This window comes from Myiozetetes cayanensis, unplaced genomic scaffold (assembly GCF_022539395.1).
Source record: "Myiozetetes cayanensis isolate MyiCay16 unplaced genomic scaffold, myiCay2020 scf15, whole genome shotgun sequence".
NCBI lineage: Eukaryota > Metazoa > Chordata > Aves > Passeriformes > Tyrannidae > Myiozetetes > Myiozetetes cayanensis.
In genome coordinates, this window is record NW_026087159.1 from 11,004,323 (window position 1) to 11,029,158 (window position 24,836).

A 24,836-nucleotide genomic window follows, 5' to 3' on the forward strand; every position below is an offset into this window, starting at 1 on the left:
GAAGTAGGAGCAGAAAAGGCAATGATTTCTGTGATTTCAGCTGAAATATAGATAAAGCTGGTTTTTGTTGCCTCACAGCCCAGGGAAGAGGCTGTTCAGGGCTCACTGTGCTCACTCAGCTGCAAAGACCACAGGGTTCACTGCTCCTTCACTGTGGGCTTTGGCAAATCTGGGGTCAAGGTGACTACATTCTCCAAACATTTTCAAACCCTCCCGAAAATGGCTAATTTGCCCAGTTTCCAGCTAACCTTTCTAACTTGGTGCTTCATAAGGAGCAATTAAATAGCCATAAGTAACAGGCAGAAAGATAGCATGCTGTGGGCTTTCAAGACTTTTCTAGTATTTAAAACACAATCACTCCCTGTGGTGACCAAAACCTACCAAAAGAGCCTACTCTAGAATTCATTTGCCTTGATCACTTCCTATTCATAAGAACAACAACAACAACAAAACAAAAACAAACTTATTTTGCTGCAATTAAGAAAATGTAGCTTATGCTCAAGCTTGGCTTTATCCACTTAATTCACCTGGAGTAGTACCATTAAGCTGACAAGAATCTGAGGATTTGATCTGTGTCACAGCTCTCTTCAGTCTTTCAAAAAGAGCTGAACATTTTATTAAGGGCATCCAAGAGGATGCTTGTGATCCTTCTGTGTACAGTACAAATGCTTATCTTAATGGCACCTCTATCCATCATCAGCTCAGACTGTTAAACACAGAAAGGGAAAAACACAAGAGCAGCCTGAGAAGTGTCTGTATGGATGGGGGGATAGCAAACCCAGAAAGGTAGAAAATTCAAATCTCTAGTTCATTCAAAGTAGAGATTCTCAATCTCCTCTCCTTTGGCACCTCCCAAAACCTGAAACACAAATATTCAGTGAGGAATTCTCCCTGTAGATATATTCATTATAGTCTGATGTAAATTCTGCAAATCACCTCCCATGCCACAGGCAGATATTCCAGGCATTAGCTGACCTGCATGTCAAACACCAGAGAGGAAATGGACATAGTGGGACTACTGACACTGCTGGGCTCTGAGCAGTGAGGTCTGACAGCACCATTCCTGTCTCCAGGAGCATTGCTCAGCATCACCTCAGGTGCCTGCAGGCAGTCAACCTGGGTTTGGGATTAGCCATGCTGTGGTGATGGAGGCAACAGGGCTCATGTCTGCCTGGGATATTTGGATCAGGCTCAACTCAGTTTCTTTAAAGAGTTTTACTACTCCAAGTGCAGAGTCCTGGGGAGTAGTTGGAGAGGTGGAACAGGACCAGTGAGTGGGTGCAGCACAAAAATAATTGAGATGCTGAGCATAGAAGTAGTACAGATTTGGTGTGGCCACCACAGTAAGCAAGGCTGGATCCAAGCTTGATTTCTGCAGAAGTTCCCATATGAGTCCATGATTCCTCCTGGGAGTCTAAGGTAGGGCAGGGTTTCTTCACGTGAGAACAGCTCACATAGCTCCAGCAGCCACCATTCTCTGCACATAAGCTGATCTTTCTCCCTGAATCTGGGAGCTCAGGCAGGTACACCAACACTTGCCAATTTTTAGAATATCACAATGTGTTATAAATTCCTATGAAAGGGAGAAATCCCCAGCTCTCATGCCTGGTCCTCACGAAGCTAAAGGTTCTTGGCCAAAATTTTAGACCCTGAGAGGTAACATCTCAATAACTGTGGAGCTTACTGGAGCACAGGGATTGCTGTGCCATGATTTTAATCAGCATTGAACCACCACGAGCAGACCAACAGTGATACCCATCGGTCAGTGACCTGGCTCACAGGTTCTGTTTGCATTTCCTTCCCCCTAGATAAAGGCTGGTGGTTGTCTGAGAGAAGATGTAAACTCTGATGAAAGAATTCAAAGCTCTCAGAGATACTGGGAAAAGGGAAGTGGGAGATTCCTGTCCTGCTGTTCTGGCATGCCACTGGGCAAATGTTCCTTAGCACTTATATTTGGGAGTAGGTGCACCTTCCAAAACAGAGGAAAAAGGAGCAATGTCTTGCCACACTACAATATTTCCAGTGGGAGGGAATCTCCCAGAACTGAGATCTCCACCGTGGAAGAAGAGCTGCTTGGAAGTGGCAGTGCTGGCTAAAACATTCCAAGCAATTGGGGCTCAGTTGTGTCCTCCCCTTCCCTGCTTTCCATTTTCCTCCAAAACTGGTGATGTTTCACAAGGGCCTGAAGGTGTGGGAGGTGGAACCTTCCTCTGGAGCTGGGTGGGGACTGTGGCAGCAGGCTGGCTCCTGGGTGGCTGTGGTCTGGGGAGGTCAGTGCCAGGCTCACCATCCTACAGGGAAGGACAGCCGTGAATCCTCCTTGGTGTTCCCAGCGGGGTGGAGGTGGTGGCAGAGGAACCAGCCATTTTCACAGAGTCACACATGACTACCAAGATGGGGCTGCCCAGCCCCTGAGAAGCCCCAGTTCCCATCACTCAGAGGCGACTGTTCAAAGCACAGCTGCAAGTCACAGACCTGGGTTCAGCTCGCAGAGAATTTGAATTCTGTGCTTGACCAGCCACTGATAACAATGCTCTTTGCTGCTATAAAACTCTCTCAAATGCAAACATCTGTGTGTGAACATTAGCATGGCCTTGTTTTGAGGACAGAAAAAGAAAATACCTCATTCCCCACAGCACTTGTCACAGCGAACGGTAACTATGGAGCCTTTCACACTCACCGGCTGTTTTCAGATGGAAAAAAACCCAAAACCGTGGCAGGTATAAATAAATGGGAAAGATATATATAATATAAAGGCTCACCATAAATTAATAGAACACAAATATGTGCGTGTCTGAACGAAAATGCAGCAATAAGTAAAGGTTTTCTTCATTCTCTCCCATTTTTCAAATAATTCTTGAAAATAAATATTTGGGGTATTTTTTCATGTGAGAAACAGAAAGAGAGGAAACCCATGCATCATACTTTATGAACTATTATTTTTATATGCCTAAATAGCTGCTGTATTAAGAAGCCAAGAGAAAACAACTGTGTATTTAGTCCCCAAACAAACTCTGTGTGAGTAGAGCCAGTGCTGGCTGCTCTCCCAAGGGCCTTGCTCTAACATACTTCACTTTGCTTTGGAAAAACCATCTTTAGGGAAGGAAAACACCACAACCCCATGTCTGCCTGGCTGCTTGCCTGTCTAGAGACAGCTGGCCATGGTGCTAAAGACAGCAGGGAAGGGATTGCAAAAGACAGTTTCCTCCCTTCAAAAGAAAAAAGGAAAAGAGAGAAAATCAGCAACCTAAAACCTGAATGTTTACGCACTGGTTGCTGAGCTGAGGCTCCTTTTGCACAGGTCACTGGACAGACATCATGTGGTAAGACCTTTTAATTGCTAATGGCCTGGTCTGGATTTCAACACATGACACAGAGATAAAGGACTCTATATCCTATTATCAGTCCCCTGAGTGACTGTTGCATCTTACTAAGTGTAACTATAGATTCATAGATCAGAATCCTGTACATGGAGGGCATCATGAAACCACAGAATCTGGTTTGGGTTGGAAGGGACCTTAAAGATCATCTGAGCCTTGAGAAATGCCACAGGCCACTGGTCTCCACTTGGACATGGAGACATTGACTACAACTGAGTCATCGACCACAACTCTGAGTGTGATCATCCAGCCAATTCCTTACCATGGGTCCAACCATTAAGTCCATGTCTCTCCAATTTAGAAAGCATGTATCTTCTTTGACTGGAAGCAGAGTATTATTAGGGCATTCCTTTGCCGTAATAATGGTTTGCAAGTTCCAAAGCAGTTCACTTATATATCAAGCTTTGATATTTTTACTTTCATGTTGCAGCTGTTGAAGTGGGCTGGAAAGCTATTTGTGCAGCAGGGATGAAGAGCAGACACAGATTTCTGCTCTTTTATGTCAATTTCCACCCCAAAAAAAAGAATAGGTGAAAGAACTCACGTAGTGCTGTCGTCATTGTTTCTCAGCGAGAGAAATCAAGGCCAGGCACAGCTACGGGCTTTGCATAAGATCACATCCCAAAGCAGTGCAAGGGCAGAAGTGACAATGTGTGCTGTGCCAGTGCTCTCTAACCAGTAGACCATGACTTCCTTCACTAACCCTGCAATCGGATGGGGGAAGGCAGGATCAAGCTTCACAGTGCCTGCAAACTCACCAGGGACTTGGAGCACAAGAGAAAGCTGCAGATTTTCATATGGGTCAACTGCCAGGACAAGTTCACCCCAACACGATCCCCTCGGAAATGAGGCCAGCAAGGACTAATGCTGGTTATTTTGCATTTTAAAGCCATGCCTCTCCTTAAAGCTTTAGAGCTTCTGCTTCTAAATAGACACCAGATTCTGCACCAGCATACATCAGCACAGCCCTGCTGAAGGCAATGGAGCCATGTCTACTTTTATCAGCTAAGAATCTGATCCATCTTTCTAAGAAAGAGGGGGCACGCAGGGGGTGAGCTGTTCACCTCCTTGCTGCCTCTTGTAACACTGCTTCCCACACCAAACACTCGGCACCTCGGAGGACTGGGGTCTTTGGGGTGAGGCCTAACATATATTCTCTGGTAGTGGCTGAAATGACTGCCAGCAGAGAGGGAACTGTAAGTCAGCTGTGATAACCAGGGCCCTGCTGAGCTGTTGCCAGTGGGGAACCTGTGTGGCTCTGAGAGGTTGATAGTCTCATAAATAACAGGTTGTCTAAGAGGTGCTGCAGTTTGACTGCATTTCATTAAACGGTGAGAAAATGAGCTGATCCCTGCTTTGAAATAGGGACATTTGTGGATTTATTAGCTGCATTACTCACCTCGCCCTTCTTTGAGCAACACAGTTTTCCTCCAGTTGCAGAAAGTCAGATATTCTCAAGTTGTGGAGAAGAAACATGAAGAGGCCTGTGCAAACCTCAGTGCTGAGGGTGGCCTTTGCAGGCTGCACGGGCCATTTTCTGGGAGCGCTGTTGATGCGCTGGGATGAGATGCCATTTTAGCTCCGCAATGAGCATTAAGTGATGCTGTTCTTTCTCTGTCCTGCTGCATCTGGTCTGGCAGCAGAAAGCTCTCTCTGATTGAAGACAGAGATTTTGTGAGGTGCAATCTCTTTGAATCCTGCCTTTTTTTTTTTTTTCTCTTTAATTTCTTTTAGATGAGTTTTCGGAAGCACTGAAAGCTCGATGAATCACTTGACTGAATGGCCCACATAGTTTCCTCTTAAGTCAGCTTTGGCAGTGAGCCACTGAACGTATTTTGAGGCTTTGCTTTGAATAATATTTTTGTTGCTGAGATTATTCAAATATTTGAAGCCAGGCCACCCATCCCACTCTTTGCACTTCAGCAGAGGGAGGAGAGCTGCAGTATCAGGATCTAGAAATATGGGCATGAAGGCACCGAGCAAGAGGAAAACTTGCCTCCAACTCGAAGGAATTTCACCTCGGATATTCCAGTTCAGCTGTGTGTCACTGGTGTTAATGGCAGCCAGAAAGGGCTTGTGCCAGCCCTGTGGGTAAAGCAGCCACTGCTCATGTCTTCACACTCCAGTCATGGGGTGAAGGAGCCCACGGCAGCAATGGGACAAGCAGTCTTCTCCCAGGCTGCCATCACCCAGCACACAGAGACTGTGGGGTCTGATATTTGGGGCAGGTACAAACCCATGTGCAGTCTGAGTCAGCTTTAGATCTTTAAGATCATTGACTCTAACCATCATGCTCCTGGCCCCTGTGGTCCCGCTGGGAAGGAAGCTGCAATTCCTTGTCAGGGTTCCCACCCTCAGGCTGGCACTTTACTCCCTTTCAGGGATTCAACGCTGTCAGCAGCTGCCCTCTGTCCTCGTGCCCTGCAGCACAGTCTTGAGCTCTGGCTTTGGGGAGGCTTAAAAGGACAGAACACCCGCAGGGGGAGGAACTAGTTTTGGATAAAACAGTGCAAGTAGCTGGGGGGCATTTCAAGCCGATGGTAGCCAGAATCAAAACCCTGTTGCTCCAAAATTCACTATGCTGAGCTAGATTCAAATTCTGCAGACATCTGAAAAGTATGGTCTCCAACACAACCCTGGATCTGGGAATAAATTCTCCTAGTACTGAATTCTTCATCTCTTCACTTTCCAGTGAGTTTAGAAAGTTTTTTGGCTTCAAGCTAATAATTTTAAAAGGATGGTCTTTTTTTTTTTTTTTTTTGGCAGCCACTGGATTCCAATTAGCTTTACTTTTCATTTCAAAAAAAGGAAGCCACCATACAGCAACCACCCTGTGAACTGATAATGTGATGCAAGTACAGAAGGACAAGTTCAATCAAACCCATCTTGCTGTTTTGAAGCACTGCTCGTGTTCATTTTAGACTCATTTCAGCGTGGCAGGTCACAGCAGTATAAACATCACGGGGAAAAAAAAAGGCCGAGCTGGCAAACAGTCAGAACTTGCTGTTCCTGACCCAGTAACCTACTTTTTGAGCACCACGTAACATGAAAGCCACCCCTAGCTCAGACTGCGACGTCACCTCTTACTTAACTTTTTAGAGGGAAACAGTGGGTCCAGTTAGGAAGAGTTAGACGAGATGTGGTCGTCACTTACTTCATGCTGACCACAAAATCTGCTTTAGGTTAGACAGAACTACAGAGACGGATTTCTAACATCAAGTCCTTGACAGCCACCATCTGAACCCGCGTGTGCCACGCAGCAGAGTTTGGACCTGGGAGTCCATCGTGCTGACACATGGAGCAACCTTGAATTTTGTCCACAGCACCACTGCCACCATCAGCATCACAGCCACAGGCAAAGAAACTGTCCAAGGGAACACTTCATGAGGGACATGTTTTACCTCTGCAGTGCTACTTTAGCTGTTTTCAATCCAGCTCCCTCAGCCTGCCCTGATGTGTTCAGAGAACACCCTTTAAAGACGGGGAAGACCTAAAGACATCTGTGACCAGCAAAAGCTGCTCTCCATGCCTGTTCTCCCTTCAACAGGGCAACAGCAACAGCCATCAACACCTAAAAGCCTGGTAAGACCAAAGAAGGCTTCTGTGAGTGCCTGGGTTATCTCAGCACAACCCTGACATTTCAGAGTTTAATGGAGCCCCAGTTCAGAAAAACGTCTACATCTTCAAAGCATTTTGTTTGCCTAAAGCCATCAGGAGTTTTCCCATCAAAACACAAATGGAGATGGACTAGGGTAAAGTTTTCAGGCAGTTTTCTACTAGAAATAAAAGAGGCACAGAAAGAGAAATTATATTTATCCACTGCTCTTTGCAACTACATCTGCTGCTGTGAACATCCTCAGAAATCAGTGTTTAACACTCACCATTAAGAAGCAAAAGATAAAAAAAAAAGACCAAACTCGGGCTTAACTTTTGAAAGGATTAATATTTTACTGAACATGAGGGAAAAGAAATAAGAATAGTAAGACAGAGTAAGCAACATTAGAAAATGAGCTTCTAAGAGAAATGATTGGAAATGACTCTGTACCGGAATATGCCCATTTTTGCAGGCAATTACTTCCACTGCATCTCTCAGCTGAAACACACACACACACAAAATAGGAAGAGGTGGAAATGAAATTACTTTTGGTTGAACATTCCAGCTACATCCAAAAAGAAGTGGTTGAATAATCAGAACAAAATGTCTTGAAGTTATTCCACCTTCCAGCTGGCTCAAACTGACTAAGATTTTATTTCTTCTGACACTTGGACTTGCCCATTGCAGAGCAGGAGGGGACAGAGCACTGCAGTATCTTAAAAATTCTAGCTACATTTTCTTGCATCACTGCAAACAATTTTCCCACCATCTTTTTTACCAGCAGTTTTAACTTAACCTAAGATTAAAAACATATGGAAGTATTTCACTCTTACTGGCATAAGGACAACACAAAAATAAATGTTCTAATAGACATAAGAAGTAGTTTTTCTTTACTACAATGTCTAATTTAGATCTCTGAAATTGTAAAATTAAAATCTATTCTAATCTATACTTGAAAAAAAATGCATCTCCAGCAAATTATAATATCTAACTGCTTATTACACAAAAATCTCAAAATGACTGTATTGTAAAAAAAAAATTGCCTAATTATGAAATCCTGATGATAAAGACACCATTGTCATGAAAACATCTGGGCTACCAGCCCCCCAGAATGCATGAAATTTCAAGAGGCAGAGCAAAATCAGGAGGCAGATGAAAGAGGAGTTTTAAAGAGGTCCAGAGAAAAACCGTTACCCACTGCAATTTCTCTGTCCAAGCACAGGGGATGGCTACAAACAAACCAACCAGTAACAACCTACTCACAGTGGCAGAACAGCAAATGTGTATGGGGAAATGTGGGACAATTAGCAAACACTGTGCCTATTCTTGCACAACCTTGGAAAAAAATACATATCTACTCTGCTCTACTCCTCTGTGACAACCTGGAAAAATATTCATTGTATCAGGGTGTTGGAAAATAATTTATCAATCTGATGCCTTAGAATAACAGAGTTGACACTACAAGCATAACAGCAATCAATAGCATTTTTTTAGCATTTAATTCACACCAAACATCATTTAAATTATACTTGATGAACAAAACCAGAATAGGAATGAAGGAGGAGGAAAGGTCAGTTACATGCAAACAAAACTATTGAGAAAGGTAAGAGAAGTTTGACTGTTCAAATGGCTGATCTTGAACAAGAAATCTGTTCCTTGCTGTTAAGCCTGTTGTAAATACGTTAATAGAGAAGTTAGTGGCTATGCAAATTTTAGCCGCTTATGAAATGATGAAAGCTGTTCTCAGAAAAAAGGGAATTACAAACACATTGTTATCTCAGGTGTGAGATGCTACACCAAAGGGACCAGAGAAAGCATGAGAACATCTCCAGTGGACTGGGGGATGCAGTCTAGGGAGGACAGACCTTGCCAGTGAGCCAGGATATGATCATGTTGGAGGAACTTCTCTCAAAGCAGGGCTTTTTTCCTTCCCAGCTGATCCCAAGCCCTGAAGATGTGTACACTTATCCCTGACACTGAGCATGCAGGTGATTCCAGGGAAGCTAATGAGGACTCCTTGTTCAGATAGTTAAAACTTCACAGGGCAGCATTCACAGGGCTGACAGCTCTGATAAGGTGTGATTTCTTATCTCTAACCAGAGCTCCCATTGCTGGCAGTGACTTTCCACCACTGACCAGCCTGTACCTTGGAATCCCCAATGGAAACCTCATGTGTCAATAATCTGCAAGGCCCCAGAAGCAGAGACTGTGGATGAGGCATCAGAGGATGATGCATCACTTACAGGACACGACACATTGGTTATGGGAGTGATTACAGCGCAGACGGCATCAAAAGCACAGTAGCCTTCTCACATGGTTGCCATCTGTGGTTCACTGCTAAAGGTTATATCAGGACTCTATTGTAAAATGCTGCTGGCTGAGATTTATAATTCAGTGGACAGCCAAGTTGTCAGCCAAGAAGTCCTTCCAAATGAAAACAGCTCAGTTGTGGGTATTCCGCTCATGTTGGATATTTTTGATCACTAACGTGATAAAATCCACAAAGCAGCGTCAGCCTGTGCATCTGATATGTTTTCCATAAACAGCTCTGCACAACAGCCAACTGGAGTTGATCATCTCCTTCAGTCTCAGGTCTGACTGCTTGTTTGCACAGTGTTCAGACGGTAGGATGAAACTCACTCCCTGTGCAAAGGCTCACCATGAATCTGTACAGCACTTAATTCTCCCCTAAGCCTGATATTTGGGCTTACAGGGGATTTAAGAAGCATGTGTGCTGCAGAACGGCCTGCATGATACCAGTGAACAGAGTCGCATGTGCTAGGAAAAGCTTTCACATCTCCTTCCAAAGAAGCATTACTCTTCTGCCAGGTAAATAAAGATGTGCCTGTTATTTACTTTCCAACACATATTGCAAAGCCCACGTTAATTAAACTTCTAAAACACACAGCAGAATGAATCTTCATTGACGTAACACCAACAAATTGTATACGAACTCTCCCCTGCTATTTACTTAGTAAATATTTGCTTGGAAAGAATAACTTGCGCTGTCCTAGACAAAGGACAAGCCAGTTAGGGTGCTGGAGCCAAGAGTATCCTTTCTGTTCTCCTGGGCTCCAGAGCTGAAACTCTAGGATGCCCTGGGTCAACTTACACAGAGTTCAAACATCAGGCAAACACATCAGGAGGGAGACAGCCAGGATAAACCCCAAAAGCCTGATGCCAGGCTCACCTTTACAGTGGCCACTGGTAGCTCTGTGGCACCAGAGAACTTTGGCAGAACATCAAAGACCTCAGGGTTTTGCCTGGGTTGTTTATAGGTTGTAGCATAGGGGTATGTCTGTGGTTGAAAGGGTGGTCCAAATACAAAACCATCTCCAAAGCTCAATGTAAATCACAGCAAAATTTCTCATTTTCTTCAGAGATGCCAGCCCTTTAAAATACTCTGTAGCTCTCAAAATACAAGCACTAGAAACCTAGGAATGTTGGTCTGTTACTCATTTACCTTTAGATGAATTTCTAAAGTATTCCAAATATGGATAGATTTCTAAAATCTAGTTTGCAAACCCTAGTTAGTCACAAAATAACGCACAAGAAACCCCAGTCAAACCTTGTTTGACATTTACAGGATGCCCTTCAGATAACTCTAGTCTATTAAGGCAATTGCACTGTTAGACTATGCAGTGACTAAATACCCTTTTTAATGGCAAAGCTGCCTCTGACTTCAGCAGAGAGAGGTTCATCCCTAAAATCCCATGAAATGTCAATCTGTTAGTCAATTCTTCTCATTATTAATATACATATATTTGTCTTTAAATTAGATGGACTGATTGCATGAGGCTGAAAGCTGTCCAAGAGAGAAGTGTCTTCTACTGGGGAACAGAGTATGAGGCACAAACAGTCCCAAAATACATGACTCATTCTGGCAGGCTATCACAGCCCTTTTCTGACTTTTGAACCAACACAATTTGAGATCCTTTTTCTTCATGTCAAACCATGTTTTATTTCTTTCCAGTTCTCACTGGCCAGCTACAACTCAGTTCAGATACATTTCAAGAAAACTGCAACTATACTAACAAAGCCTCTTAACCTTCACACAGACTCCCTGCTGAAGCACATGCACAGATACATACCAGCAAAAAAGAGAAAAAAAGAAAAGGATAATTACTTTAAACTGACATGTTATTCAGACTCTCATACCTGTCTTTCAAATACAGATTAGATAGCACTGCCATCCTGGACTAGAGGGTCTGTGACTTTGTTAAAGTTTCCAAATAATGGTCAGGGGAAATTGCTTTTAGTTGGTTTCTTGTCTTCTGTGATCCACAGGGAAAATGCAGGAAAATGGACGCACGTAATGCTGCTTATCAAAACACTGCCCTCGATACCTACATCTGAAAGACAGAGGCATTACTACTGCTTTCTCTACAGGAATAAGATAAATACAGCTTATAACAAGGCATATTTACATAAGTTTTGATGACTCATGTAACAGAGAAGCCTTAATGCACGTTTTTCTTCTCCTACACTCCACCGTGAGCTCAGTGCTTTGTCTGGAACTATTTCACAGAAGAATCTCTTAACGGCCTTTTTTTCTCCCATACAAGAACTGTTTCCAAACACCAATGGTAGCTTCTGTTCCAACAGCACTGTCACTGTCAGCATTGTTACTGAGCCCTTTATCAAAGCAAACCCATTGCAACCCACCAAATTTCAGCACTGGTGAATGCAACGTGAATTCTTCATTTTGGTGCTGCGATAAAAAAAAGGAAATACCGTTCTGCATTTCCTACACAGCAGAAGGCAGTTCTTGCACCAACTATTACATGATTATATAATTATTAACTTATTCAGCAAGTGCCGTAGTGAAACTTGAGCTCATGCTGAGATTCATCACTGTTCAAAAAAGTGCTGCTGCCCAAGTTAGAATTCAGTCACAGCTTTTCACAGCTTTTGTGTTTCAGTGTTTTCCTTCAGCAGAGACAAGGCTGTAAATGATACCCATATTATTTCTAATATGGCTCAGTTTCCTTGGTTAGCACATTCAGGAAGGAGCTTAAGCACAGCACCAGCTCAAAAGGATCAAACCCACTCCAGCTCTCCTCCCACAAAACAACCAAATGAAAGCACCCAAAATAAAATTACCAGCTTTAGCATGCATTTATGGGTAGCTGGGGGATGTCAGACTGTGAGAACTGTTGCAGAATATCCTCTTGTGGAGCCCAAAGAGAACTTACAGTTAAGTGATCAAGACAAAGCCAAGCTGCAGAACTCTCCCCCACAACACACTGGTGGGAGCAGTGCCTACCTTCCCACTTTCCAGGAACAAATCCTGGCTTGTGTAAACACCGTGCTTGTGAGAGCCAGCAGTAGCTCACATGCAACCAGAGTAAGTTCCCTTCTAATGATGATAAAGATCTAGGCAGGGGAAATGTTATTTAAAACTAAATTCCTCCAAAAAAACCTACACCCACGGCCACTTGAGATAAATAGCATTAAACTTCTGAAAAGTGGCTCAGGACATCTAAACTGAAACGCCTGAAAAGGGCCCAGTTTCCAAGAAATCTCCTTTTGGGGTGCTCGCCAGCACTGTTCATGGTTCCCAGAAAGGCCTTCAAGGTGGATGTCCTGTCTGGTAGGTGGGCTAATTTGAGGAGATTTTTTTAGACATAAATGCCTCATTAGATCTCTCCAGTGGCAATGCAACATACTCAGCATCATAGGCCTCATCCTAAAGAGCCATCTAAAGAGTATTGAAAACCTTAGACTGTTCATCATCTCCTAAGTAATTGTTAAAGCCATCCGAAAATCACCACTCAGTTCTGTGGAGGTGAAGACTGCAGAGAAAACCCAAATCAAATGTATAACTCTACCAGAAAACATTTTCCTACCTTTAAAAAAAGTTACATGTATTCATAGGTACCATTCCAATTAGAAACATCTTTATCTTTGGGAAACCGAAAGGTCATTTCAACATATTCTTCCTCCTGAAGGTAAAAATAGGAGTGTTGTGATGGCGACAGAGTGGTTTTCAACAGCCTCTAAATTACATCTGGTTAAGGCTCTCAATGATGAAGCTTGATTTCCAGTAAGACACAACAAACTTTTTGAAATTCAGTAGGGTGATAATGCAGGTCCAGCTTTGCTGTGTTTAGCAGTCAGCAACCAAAACATATCCCAAGGTAAGCACCCGAGGAGCTGGGCATGTGCTTTCCCAGGGCTCCGCTCTGTGACCCTGTTTCCCTGATGCTATCGCTGTATCCTCATTATAACACTTCAAGAAAGAACATAAACAACTTCTACATTAAAATGCTCTTGACTTTTACGAGCAACCTGATTCAGCAGCCCTCAGGGTGCACTTCCATGACCAGCTCAAGCAAATCCTGCCCTTGAAAAGGTACTTCTGCCACTCCCAATCTCCCTTGTGTGAAAAATCATGCTTGTATGGTTGAGAGCTAATGCTTGGAGAGACGATTTTTAAAGATCAGCTTTCAACTACTTCACCATGACTGTGCCAATGCAGCAGAGATTGAAAGGAGCAGAAGACAGAACTCCCTTCTTTGGTCTTAAACCATTTCCTCACGACTTGTTACTCTTGACAGCACAACCTGTTGTCTGTGATGGCCATCCATGAGCCTCATGTGCTCCTGGTATCTCTAGGAGATGGGGGGACCTCAGCTCTGTATCTTGGAGGCACGTGATTGTTGTTGGCATTGGTGGGCTGACTGCCAGGGATTCCACACTGAACCTACAGCCCTGCCACTAAGTGATTTTAGTAAGGCATTTAATTTATCTCCCATCGTCAGTTTTCTGATAGTGTTTAAAACCACTTTCCTTTCTTTTTTTCTTGGCTTTAATTCTTGAAGTCGTGTAGGCACATCTCTACCTTTGACTGTTGGGGATCTCCTTGTGGGGAACCACAACAGGCCTCCTGAAGCCCATTCCAAGTATATTTTGTACAGCCCCATCACTTCAAAATGCATACTGTAATGGACAGCCCTCAAACTTTATGCACAGTCTACAGTCCCAGCTTAATTCAGCATACCAACCTCCCGTGGAGCTTCTCATGCAACCCCAGGAAAGACCACAGTACCATCAAACACCCTCTACATGTGGAGCACTGCACAGGTGACAGGACAATTTGAGAGTAATGAAGATGTTCTTAAACACTACTAAATGCCACTGAAGATTAGTTGTCAAAAGCAGATATAAAGACCTGTGAAGAGGAAACTGTTCACAGCATTCAGTGCTGAGTTTTATTGCCCCATAAAGTTCAGCCCTGTGCCCCATATGCTGCAGCATTATCTGAAGAAACTCCATCTACAATCTAATGTTTACATGCATAAATACTTCTGTAGCACAAAGGTTGCCAAAGATCAAGGAGCTGATTCAGCAACAGACTTAGTTTAATATTAAGCAGCACTTCCATCAACATGATTATTTATCTACTCAAATTCAAGGAAGTGCTACGCACTTTGGCCAAATGAGGCCAAAATGGGGGATCACTTCTGAAAAACATGTTGTGTCTCGTGATGCACGGGTGTAAAAAGAGAGGGAGAAACCTGGGAAAATACGCTATTTTCCTACCACAGAAGCATGACGGGACAGTCACACCTAACACAGCAACAAGGAAGAATGGCCTAGGGCTGAACGTCAGCGGGAGGTGGCACAGGAAGGTGTCAGCAGAAGGTGGTGCCCACACCTTTCTTCCTCCCTCCCCAAACCCACCACACAGCCATCGCAGAGCCCACAGGCTGCACTTGAACTGGTGCAGGTGAGGTCACACTGGGGTCTCTAGGTTAGGAAATGGCATATTGCTGCACTGGAAACAGAAAGAGATCACCAAGAGCCTCTTTGTGTGCTACTTCCCCAGCTCCCACCCATGAAAGCTTTGCTGAGAGTCCAGTTCTGCTGACCGGGTCTCACAGTGTTCCCCTTTTCTATATAAAGAAATCCTCAGATTGGCTTGCAAATCTGTGCTGCATTGCTAGGAAATGTACAAAGATATGCTTTCTGACAAATTCCATGTCACTTCTGTTCCTCAGAAGTCCTATTTTATCATTGCTCAGGGATGAGTGTCTAGAAGGCCTTTAGCAGACACACAGATGGACTTTATTCAGCAAAGCTGATGCCTGTTCTGCTCCTTAGCTTTCTTTGTGCCTCTGAGACAACAGTGTCCAAGGGACAAGTGTGTTCTTGAGAAAAGCAGACTCCACATTTCACTTTGGGTAGAGCCCTAAGGTGGATTAGACTGTCATTCTGCCCACCTCCACTGCATGCTGTAAGCAGCTTACTTGCAATATGACAGATTTAGCAAAAGTGACAGTTGCTCGCTGTCCAATATCATTAGCTAGCCCTGCCACGAGAGCTCAGACATGGTGCTCCATCTCCTTACAAAATCAGCTTATTAATAAACATACAGCCTGGCACAGTATTTTCTGAAGCAGTGCTTTGAGCAGGGGGCTGCCCAATCCACCCAAAGACTCAAAATCAAATTCTAGCCAAGATGAGGTCAGAACAGAAAATAGGTTCGAGGGACTGGGATAGGTAAGCATCTCTGCTCACCTTTGTTACTCATCACTTGTTACCTTTATTAGTATGGTCCTCGAGTCTGTGAAGGGAATGGCAATCTAATAAAAAGCCTACCAGAGTCAATGAAAACAATGCAGTTTACTGGTCTGTCTTAGGCTTAGCTGCCCAAGGTATCAGACAACATCAGCACTCCTTTTCCCAGCTGACAGGGCTCAGCACCTTCCCCAGGGTAGCAGTTAAGAGCTGGACTATTCTTTCAGGTAGACAGAAAAGGATGCATGCAGAGGAAGACCTCTGCTTCCTATGTGTGTTACAATATCATAACGTTAAAAACAAGTTTGGTGTTTAACAAAGTATCTGCTAATTCCTGCAAACAAAATATAGTAGGAAGAAAATTGTCTGAGTCAATCAGATTCTGGCAAACAATACCACTCTTAGTAAAGTCTACCTTTTATTCTAAAAAGTTCAAGTTAAAGAACAGAACCCCCCAGGTTGTAGGGGGACCCTTTAGGATGCTTCTAGTGCTGTTCAGGCTCTCTGCTCCAACTAGTCCTGTGGCTGTACCCCAGGCACATACACAGCAGCCTGTGGAAAACAGCCTCCTCCTGGCCTGTAGGTGAGGGGGTTTGATGTGCCAGGCACCATCCAAAAAGCAAAATGAGGAGTGTGGGGAGGAGCAGGAGAGCACCAGTGCTGCTCCTGTTCCTGGACCATTTAGCCATGGAACAGCTCTGTGGAGATCTCATGGCCCCTGCCCCAAGAAAGGCTCCTGCCCAGCCCAGTCCTGCCACCTGGCTGCCTCTCATCAGCTCTTGCTGTCCCCAGTAGCTGCCCTGGACCACACCACAGAGCCCTGCTCTAAAAGTGTTAACAAAACATGAAAAAAAGGTAAACTATGTGTACCATTTAAAGGCCAAAATCATGCCAGGGCAGACAGATAGCGACATGAACACATTTACAGTTCTCAAATTCCAAAGTTTCTTAATTGAGCTTCTCTCTGCCTGATGTTGTAGAGGAAGCAAAGGAAACTACCTTTGATAGGATGGCTGTCAACTAACAGATGCAGAGATGCTGTGCATCAGCCCTGTGCTGTAACACAGTGCTCTCTCAGGGGGCAGCACCATTGCCTGGCAGCACAACTGCCCAGTGTCAGAGTTCAGATAAACTTGGAGCAGCTTCTCCAACAGGAGACTTGCAGTTGGACTGCAAATCCCATCTCTGCACCACACTGTAATGACATTTTTAATTTTTTATTACCGTTTCATAATGGTAATTAAACACAGGCAAGCAGACAGAGAAGTCTGCTTGACATATAGGGCAAGGCTCACCATCTCCAAATGGCAACAGGGACCCTGTGGGCTCAGCTATGGGGCTTCAAAACTTACAAAGCCACCAGCACCCCAGTGATCATGTATGAAAAACTAGGCAGCTGTGTGATATTTCTCTACCTATTGTCACTTAGGGCATTCTACATAGCCTAAATGATGTACCCAGTGCTAGGGAGCTTGCAGTATTGGATGGCCAAACTCCATTGCTGCCTTTGCCATTCTGGGGGTACCACTGCATTGCTGATGCACACAAGACTAACTCTCTCCCTCCTGGAAAGGAAAAGCAGAGGTTTCTGCCCGTCCTCCTGCCCAGCAAGACAGAAATTAGCTCAAGGACACAGTGGAACACAGTTTTTGAGGTGTGATTGACTCTTGGCTTCTATGTTTAAGTTCCCAGCAAGGCTGCCCAACACTTCCAATTATTAGAATGATTTTTATGACTATGTGCATTTAGCAGTCTTTGTCTCCTGGTCAGTCCTCTGCTGCTTCTATTCCACTACACCCTATCCCAGAAATAGGGACCCTGGCAGACTGAAGCTGAGCTTTCCAGCCCTGCTGTGACTGAAGCTGTTGTGGTTCCCTTTTAAGCCAAGGGCCGAACTGGCTGATCAGCTTCCAACCACCTGAAGCCAGCTCAAAGGGAGACAACTGAAGTGGATGAAGCAGAGGCAGCACATCCCCAAGTATCTCCTTCCCTCTTGCCAAAGCATAGCACCACTTGGAATCTCAATATAGTCCACTGCTTCTGGTTTCTACCTCTGGCATGAATGATGGGTGATGTAGCACAGGTGAGGGAGGGACAGGACGGTCAGGAGAGTGCAGTATAACACCACGCTTTGGGTCCTGAGAGACCTGTTCCTCAACAGGACTATCAGACACCAGTTTTCAGCTGCACTGCTATCCCAGATCAAAAACAAACCCTGTTTTGTATTAAAAATTTTTAAAAAAATTAAACCAAGCCAAAAAAACTCCACCTCTTCTTACACCCATCTCCTCACACAAAGGCCACAAAATCAGCAAAGGACCAGTCAGATCTATGGGCCCACCAACCCCAAGCATAGCAAGAGAAGGAGAACAAAGATGAAATAGGATGTGGGCCCTGGCAAGCTGCTACTCCAGCTGAATGTTGCAAGGAACAAATGCAAAAGCCAAAGTGACAGGAATTGTGGCATCAAGTAAGTACCTTTTAGACTGTAACAAAAAAAGTCTAAAAATTGAGTACAAGAGATTCTCAGTCCCAGGGGAATACGAGCCTGTATCTCATACTAAGCGATTTTTCTGTTGCACAGTTCATTTTAGGACAACGCTCACCCTCACAATGCCAGTCCCATGGCCTGAGGCTGCTCTGGATTCAGGCACCTGACTGTTAAGGAACAAACATTTCTGTTTATGAATAATTCAGATCCCTCACTTATTTAGGTCCATTTAGTCTCTGTTTCTCGCTGTTTGAATCTTTTGAGCTTACAGCTAACTGGGCTGTGGATTCACAGCCCCACTCCCCAGTCCTTTTGTGTCCATAAGGGAGCCACCAGTTTCCCCAGTAACTCCTCCATACTTCAAGCACATACTACACTTACAGTGCAAACATAACCCCGAAAGCTCAGGCATTCTCTTTGTTCATCTTGCTGCAAAGATTGCTTTCTGCTCTGAGACGCACGTTTGACAGCAGCTCCTTGAGAGTGCTACGCACACGAGTAGCTCTTCCATGGCAGTGGCAAGCACATCCAGATCTACAGTTCAGTCTTAAATCACAACAGACATGGATATCCAGCACCCATGGACACAGTCATCCAGCATGCACTCAGAAGTCAACACAAACAAACAAATGTAGCAGCTGAGCTGCAAACAGGCACAGCTCTGCAAGTGCACGGAACAACAGTAAGTGCAAAAAACAACAGCAAAGCCCCAACAAGTTACATTCTGAATAGTGCCAGCATCTTGGACTGTTTCACTGCCTGAGCACAGCCTTCTCTCACGAAGTGTTATTACCAATATTAAGGGAAAGCCATTGTGACTTAAGCACAGCTTATTCTTAATTGTGTTTCAGACACGTTAGAGGAAAACAGACAGACAGCACAAATAAGTTACAGAGCTGTTTCACAAAGCGGCAACAACCTAAAACGATCTGTTTCAGGCAAGGTACTAACTAGGCAGAGAGGCCGTGTTTGCTTGAGGTACCGTCGCCTGCACCCACATCTCAGCCTGTGATTCCGGAGCACCTTTTCAGCCCTGCACACCCTCACACCTGTGTATGCACCCTGCCACACACCCCACCCCGAGCAACACGTCCCTGACTTACCCCACAGCCAGCCAGCAGCCCCAAACCCTCTGAAAGCTCCTGCAGAAGAGTTGACAGAGTTTCACCTCGTTACCCAGCGAGGGCGTTATATAACCGGCACCGTTTCTGCAGGCAGCGAGGATGCACCCCGCGCATCCCTCTCCTTCCCATCCCACACGGATACATCTCCTAACAACCACGGCGAGCTCGGGGGGGGCAAGGTGGGCTTTGGGTACTTATGAAAAGCAAAGCTAACGGTATCAAAGAGAGTTCAAAAGGTGCCTGGCGTTTATTAAGAGGCATTGCTACTGTGAAAGGAAGCGGTGCATTGGTATAATGTTCCTTAGACTGCTGAATGCAGCTTGGCCTAGATTTTCCTGTACTGTTTGATGTGACCATTCATGCAAACAAGAGTAAAACTTTCCCTTTGCTTTTAATTAAGCAATAAGAAAAAAAAAAGAAAAGAAAAAAAAAAAGAAAGAAAAAAGTGACACATACAAAAAACCTTTTTTTTCTGCCATCTGGGTCTTCTGGGCTACTGTCAGATGGAGAATATGCAGGAATCAGCCCCATTGATTAAACTATTAATAGCAACAAACAAACAGATGTGCTCAGCCAAAGACAGGACAAACCCCATGCCCTGTACATCCGGACTAGATACAGAAAACCCCAATATTTTACAAAAGGCTTGTTTGTTTTTTTGGCATAGAACTTTCTAGCACAGTGTGCAGAAGCAAAGCACACAGCATTTTAATATGCAGTAATTAATATAAATAAATAAATTACTGCCTTTTCTCTGTTCCCACAGACAAAACCTCACCAGCTTTCAGAAGACTGGGACCAGGCCCTGAAACAATCTTAAACAAAATGTGGCTTGTAGTCATTCAGGATATTCTGGTGTCCATGAATCAATCACTGGCAGACACAGTACACAGTGCACAAATGCATAGGGGCTGTAGCTTTAGGACAGACATAAAACTCTTATGTAAGCCATAATCCTCTCACAGACTCCTTATTCAGTGATTTTAAGAACCGCGCCATAGCAGCCTGCTGGCGTCCCAGTGGCTTTTAACCAATTTGAAAACAGGGAGACTCCAGTCCTAGCACAGTCCCCTCCCCAACACCAGTGCTACCATCAGTACTGGGACTTACCTTGCAGGGTTTTGGGGTGCAGAGCATCGCTGTTCACTAATGTTTTGGTCCTCCACAGAGCTGCTGCTGTTGCTTCTGTGCTGAGTGAATCACCAGGATTAATCTCCTGCAGAGTTCACTGAGGCTAACGATAATCAAGTTAAATTTACACTATATGATCAGAGTTTAATTAGGTACTGTTATACAACTCCTATTAATTACAGCTGTAATACCCTTATGAAATGCAGATGGGAGGGCGGGGCTATGGTCAGAGGGGGCTTGGCCACTCAGATGATTTCAGGAAAAAGCCCCATTAAAATGCTCTGTGTGTACCTTTAGTTACCTTCTTGCCTCTGCCAGTGCTCAAGATGAAACAAAAAGCTTCAAAAAACCTATTATAATCCTACAAAATGTAATAAATCCAGAAGCTTAAAGACCTCCCACATGCTACACTATCACTTTCCATTTACACCAAGAAGCAGGAATTCCATTTTAAATCCCAATGAGCCCGAGTCATTATTAGCTTGCTCTGCTCAAATTCCTACACAAAGAAGTCCCAGGTGATAGAAGTCAACTAATTTGCACTGAGATATTAACTCACTTGAAACCAAGGCAAGTCTTCATAATATCACTAAAGTTTCTGTTTTCCTCCCCTAGTTTCCTTCTCTGGATGACCTGTTGTGTCAGGGCAGATGCCAGTTCTTGTTCTTCATTTGCTTCTAACCATCACCACCTCCCCTGGGACATGGACCTACCAGTGCCTCCTCCTCTCTGTGCTCCTGCAGCTCTTGTGGTGCATGAGGAGAACACTGAGGGGAGAGGCAGCTGATCTGAATCCCCTGATGAGCTACTTCAGCTTCCAGCTGGGATATCTCTGCCAACAAGGTGCAGCTGGGGAAATGCTGGATCTCGAGGGGAGGAGCAGACTCCAGCATTCAGCACACAGTAGTGGCTGCATTAGGAGACATTGTGCAGTGTGTCATTCCAAGCCCAAAGTGGTCTTTGCTTTTGGTACACCTTGCCTGAGGAAACCCACAGAAAGAACAAAGCCTGTGACATGTGGCTTGCATTAGCATCTGCTACACAGGCTGCTGGATGGCTTTAGTGAAACCTGCCAGAGATCATGTCCTGTTACTGCTACTCACGTGGAAATACCGAAACTCTGGCCTTGTATCCATAGTCAAAGAAACAAGCTCTTTTGGGGATGCACAGGAACTGTGGCAGGAGAGGGATATGATGGTTTCCTGACAGCTCCTTGCTCTGTAGGCAGACCGAGGTGGGCTCCAGGCTCATACGTTTCCCTCACGGTTCAGATGTGGATGCTTTAGGAGACCCTTAGTCTCTCCTAGTGCTGGGAGTTCCTAGCCAAGACTGGGAAAGGACCTTTGCTTTTTCTGGAAGCACAAGGCTAGCAGAACACCTCAGATCCTTTGCTGGGCTTTTTGCTTGATTTAGGCACAAAAGATTCACTATTCCACCTCATTCCTTGTGTACTCCATCATAGCTGGGACTAGGTCATCCCCCAGAAGGGATGCCTTGAGGACCTCCACATTCTCACCTCAGCACCAGCAGTGCTCTGGGAGGAGAGGTCCCAGGCTCTGGCCAAGGCCTTTGGTCCTTTTTCTGCTGTTGTGACACTTTTTGGTCCCTTGCTGCTGGGAATGGCACTTGTGACACACATCAGGAGCGTGGCGCTGCTCCTGCAGCAAGGCTTTGATTTAGGAAGCAGAGCTGCTCAGCCCACTCTGCTCTTGCTGATGTAGTGACCTGGTTTTGTCAAGACTGTTTTTCTCCTTTCATCTTTGATGTCATTTTGGAAGGCAAGTCATGGGATTTTCACAGAGGCATTGACTCAAAGTTGGACTAAAACAAAGCCAATCACAATACCATTATAAATGAATGAGGTGCAATTTCCCCTTAGAGGATTATTACACTATTTAGGGTTCTAGCACATTTATTTCCACAGTTTAGTAATCACTTTCATGCTTCTCATCAGACTATAATCCATTTATATTTTAATGTAACAAGTTACAAGGATTATCAGCTCATAATAAATATGCTCATCCCCTAAAGCATTTAAACAGCCCCTACACTTTGTAAAGAAGATCTTGCTTAATGAGTAGACACTTACAAATGAACGAGGAAACTAATACCGTGTTATATGGAACACCATCAAACTGAAAAATACATGCTGCTTAAATTACTTTTCTCTGAAATTGAATGTTTTTCAGCACACAGATATTTGCTTTGAAATTACTTTTATCATAAGTGAGGCTTTGGAAGTTTCCAAGATTGCCTTTTGCTTTGGGAATTTGTTTACCTTGTTCTTCTAAGTTTGGAATATTACATTCAGCCCATGCACAGGATTATGCACAACCAATACATTACTTATGAAAATCAAATTAAAAAAAGCTGTTGATAGCACCTAAGGGAAATCCACCCAAAACAAAACTCCCCTGACTTGCACTTAGGTCAGTCCTAGTGTTAAAGTGTCCATGAAATGAAATCCACTCTGTTAGAGAAATGTAAAAATCTCTCTTGGCCTACTGGCCTACAGTCAATCACAGTATCTTTCTCTTCCTGCTGTCTGGAGATGGGGTGGGAGAAACTAAATATTACCTGTCAAACTATAAAGACATTCCTTGATTATTCATACAGCTGTCTAATACTTTTTGGCAGAATTGTCTCACCTAAACTTCTGGTGCTTGCTGCACTTGCAACCATAATCCCGAGTTGTAAGGCAGGAGTGTGAATGCCTTCTGGAGCATTCAGTCTTTGAGTTCAACTCCCCCTTTCTGCCATGGTGGAGTTTCCTCTTCTTCCCCTATGCTGTGTCTGCTCAAAGTGACTTTCTCCATTAGAAAATGTCAAGTTCATGGTGTAGGTTGCTTTCATCCTTCATTCTTGCAGCTGCACGTTCTGTTAACCCTTTGCTGTACAGATCACAGATCAGTCACCTGCACTCCTGCAGGTTCATCTATCAAGAACTTCATTCACAGCAGCATAATTGCTGTGGAGAGTTCCAGGAAAGCAGAAGTGCCACAAAATCTCCAAAACCCTTTTAACAGGAATCCATAGTGTGGCCTTAGTCAGTTATACAAGGGGCTTATAGTTCTGGCTGGACATGTCTATTGTGCAGCCTCTGTAACTACAGCCTGTCCCTCCCACCCTAGGGAAAGGTGAAGGCAAGGGATGTGTGTTAAGTTTGTATTGTTTCTGGAAAATCAATCTCATCAATCTTTTCTTAGTTAAGTACCAGTTATCTCAACATCTGCAGGGCAGTATTTCATGTGTAGTGTCCAAACAGGAACAAGTTGATGCAGAGCGTGTGAAATTCTTTCTGGGCAGCTTCTTCTTTTGCTGTAACTCTTCAGACTTCACTAAAAAGGAGTACTTGGATGCTCAGAAAAACACAACACAAAACCAAAGCTTTGCAGAGAAATTGTCTATTTTTATGCAATGAGTTGTACTGATAAGGCTCTCTCCTCTCAGCTATACCCCACTGTCCATCCACACCATGGAGCTGCAAGGCCATACCTCATTTTAGCTTTAAACAGGCTTTGCTGCATTGACATGGAACCAGCTCCAGCTAAGGTTCAGCTTCCAGCTAAGCCTTCTCACCACACTGGTGAGAGCAGCAACGCTGACTTGAAGTACCTGCACCCATCCCCATGCTCTACACTTCCTTCTCAGTTACACCAGCACCATCCTCTGCAGGATTGTTTCAGTCAGAATGAAAATAGAGGGTGTTTTTATCCTAGATCAGTGCAACATCTTGTACATCCTGGCAGTCTCCATGTGCAGAATTAACAGGCCCAAAGACAAAGCATTACAGGTCTCTGCCTTCTGCTGCTTCTTCATGTATCAGAGCCACAAATCTTCTGGCATCACCACGAAGACTTACAAGCACACCAGTCTAGGATCACTCTAAATGTGGGCAATTAATTAAATCCAATGCTGTTTGCTTCACTTAGGGAGCAAACTTTGCAAAGCTCCTTACTGCCCAAAGAACAGTTTTACTGTGGCAAGGAATTTTCCTCTTGTGAACTCCATGTTCAAACAAGCTTCCTGGTGAGGTAAGCACAGGCTGTCTTTCAATACAAACACAAAACTCAAATTTAACTTATTAGCTGGGGGAGGAATATAGATGAGGGCTGGATGAATCTCATGAGTCATCGTTTCTGTAGGATAAAAAGCAAGCTTGTCTCAAAAAAATCAATTCACTTGTTTCTATTGTGTATTGCAGATAGAAGTGCTTAAATAATAGAAAGATTAATAGAAACACTCCAACCAATTGTTCTAGAAAAAATGAAAAATAGCTTTTGGATTATAAAAGAATATTCTTTAAAAACAGAAAAATAAAACATTTCAAATGAAACAATGTTTTGGGAGAGGGAGACAAATGCAGATTAGTCATGCTTGAATGTACTTTCCCAAACAATGCACTGCTTAGAGCTAAGACTAAGACATGTACATACACCAAGGCACACATGAAGAATTAGGGTCTGTATGCTGGTTTAATTCCTTTACCATTTGCTCACTGACGTATTCTCCCAGTCTCATGCCAACCCTTCCCCCAGATATTCCGCACCCTGACCACTGAACTCATTCCCAGCTCAACCTTTTGGGCAAAT

At 44.1% G+C, this 24,836-nt stretch overlaps 1 protein-coding gene across 2 annotated transcripts in view; it reads right to left on the bottom strand.

Moving 5' to 3' along the window:
- The window catches only part of PASD1 (PAS domain containing repressor 1), a 98,095-nt gene extending 77,853 nt beyond the window's left edge, over positions 1 to 20,242 (bottom strand). The window contains exon 1 of one of the 2 annotated variants that reach the window (XM_050310220.1): positions 20,224 to 20,242. The gene's annotated coding sequence lies outside the window, so the exon portion shown is untranslated. Of the gene's footprint in view, positions 1 to 19,092; positions 19,215 to 20,223 lie in introns of those variants that run through there. The other variant, XM_050310216.1, reaches the window with a different exon arrangement.
- Positions 20,243 to 24,836: the final 4,594 nt, after the last annotated feature.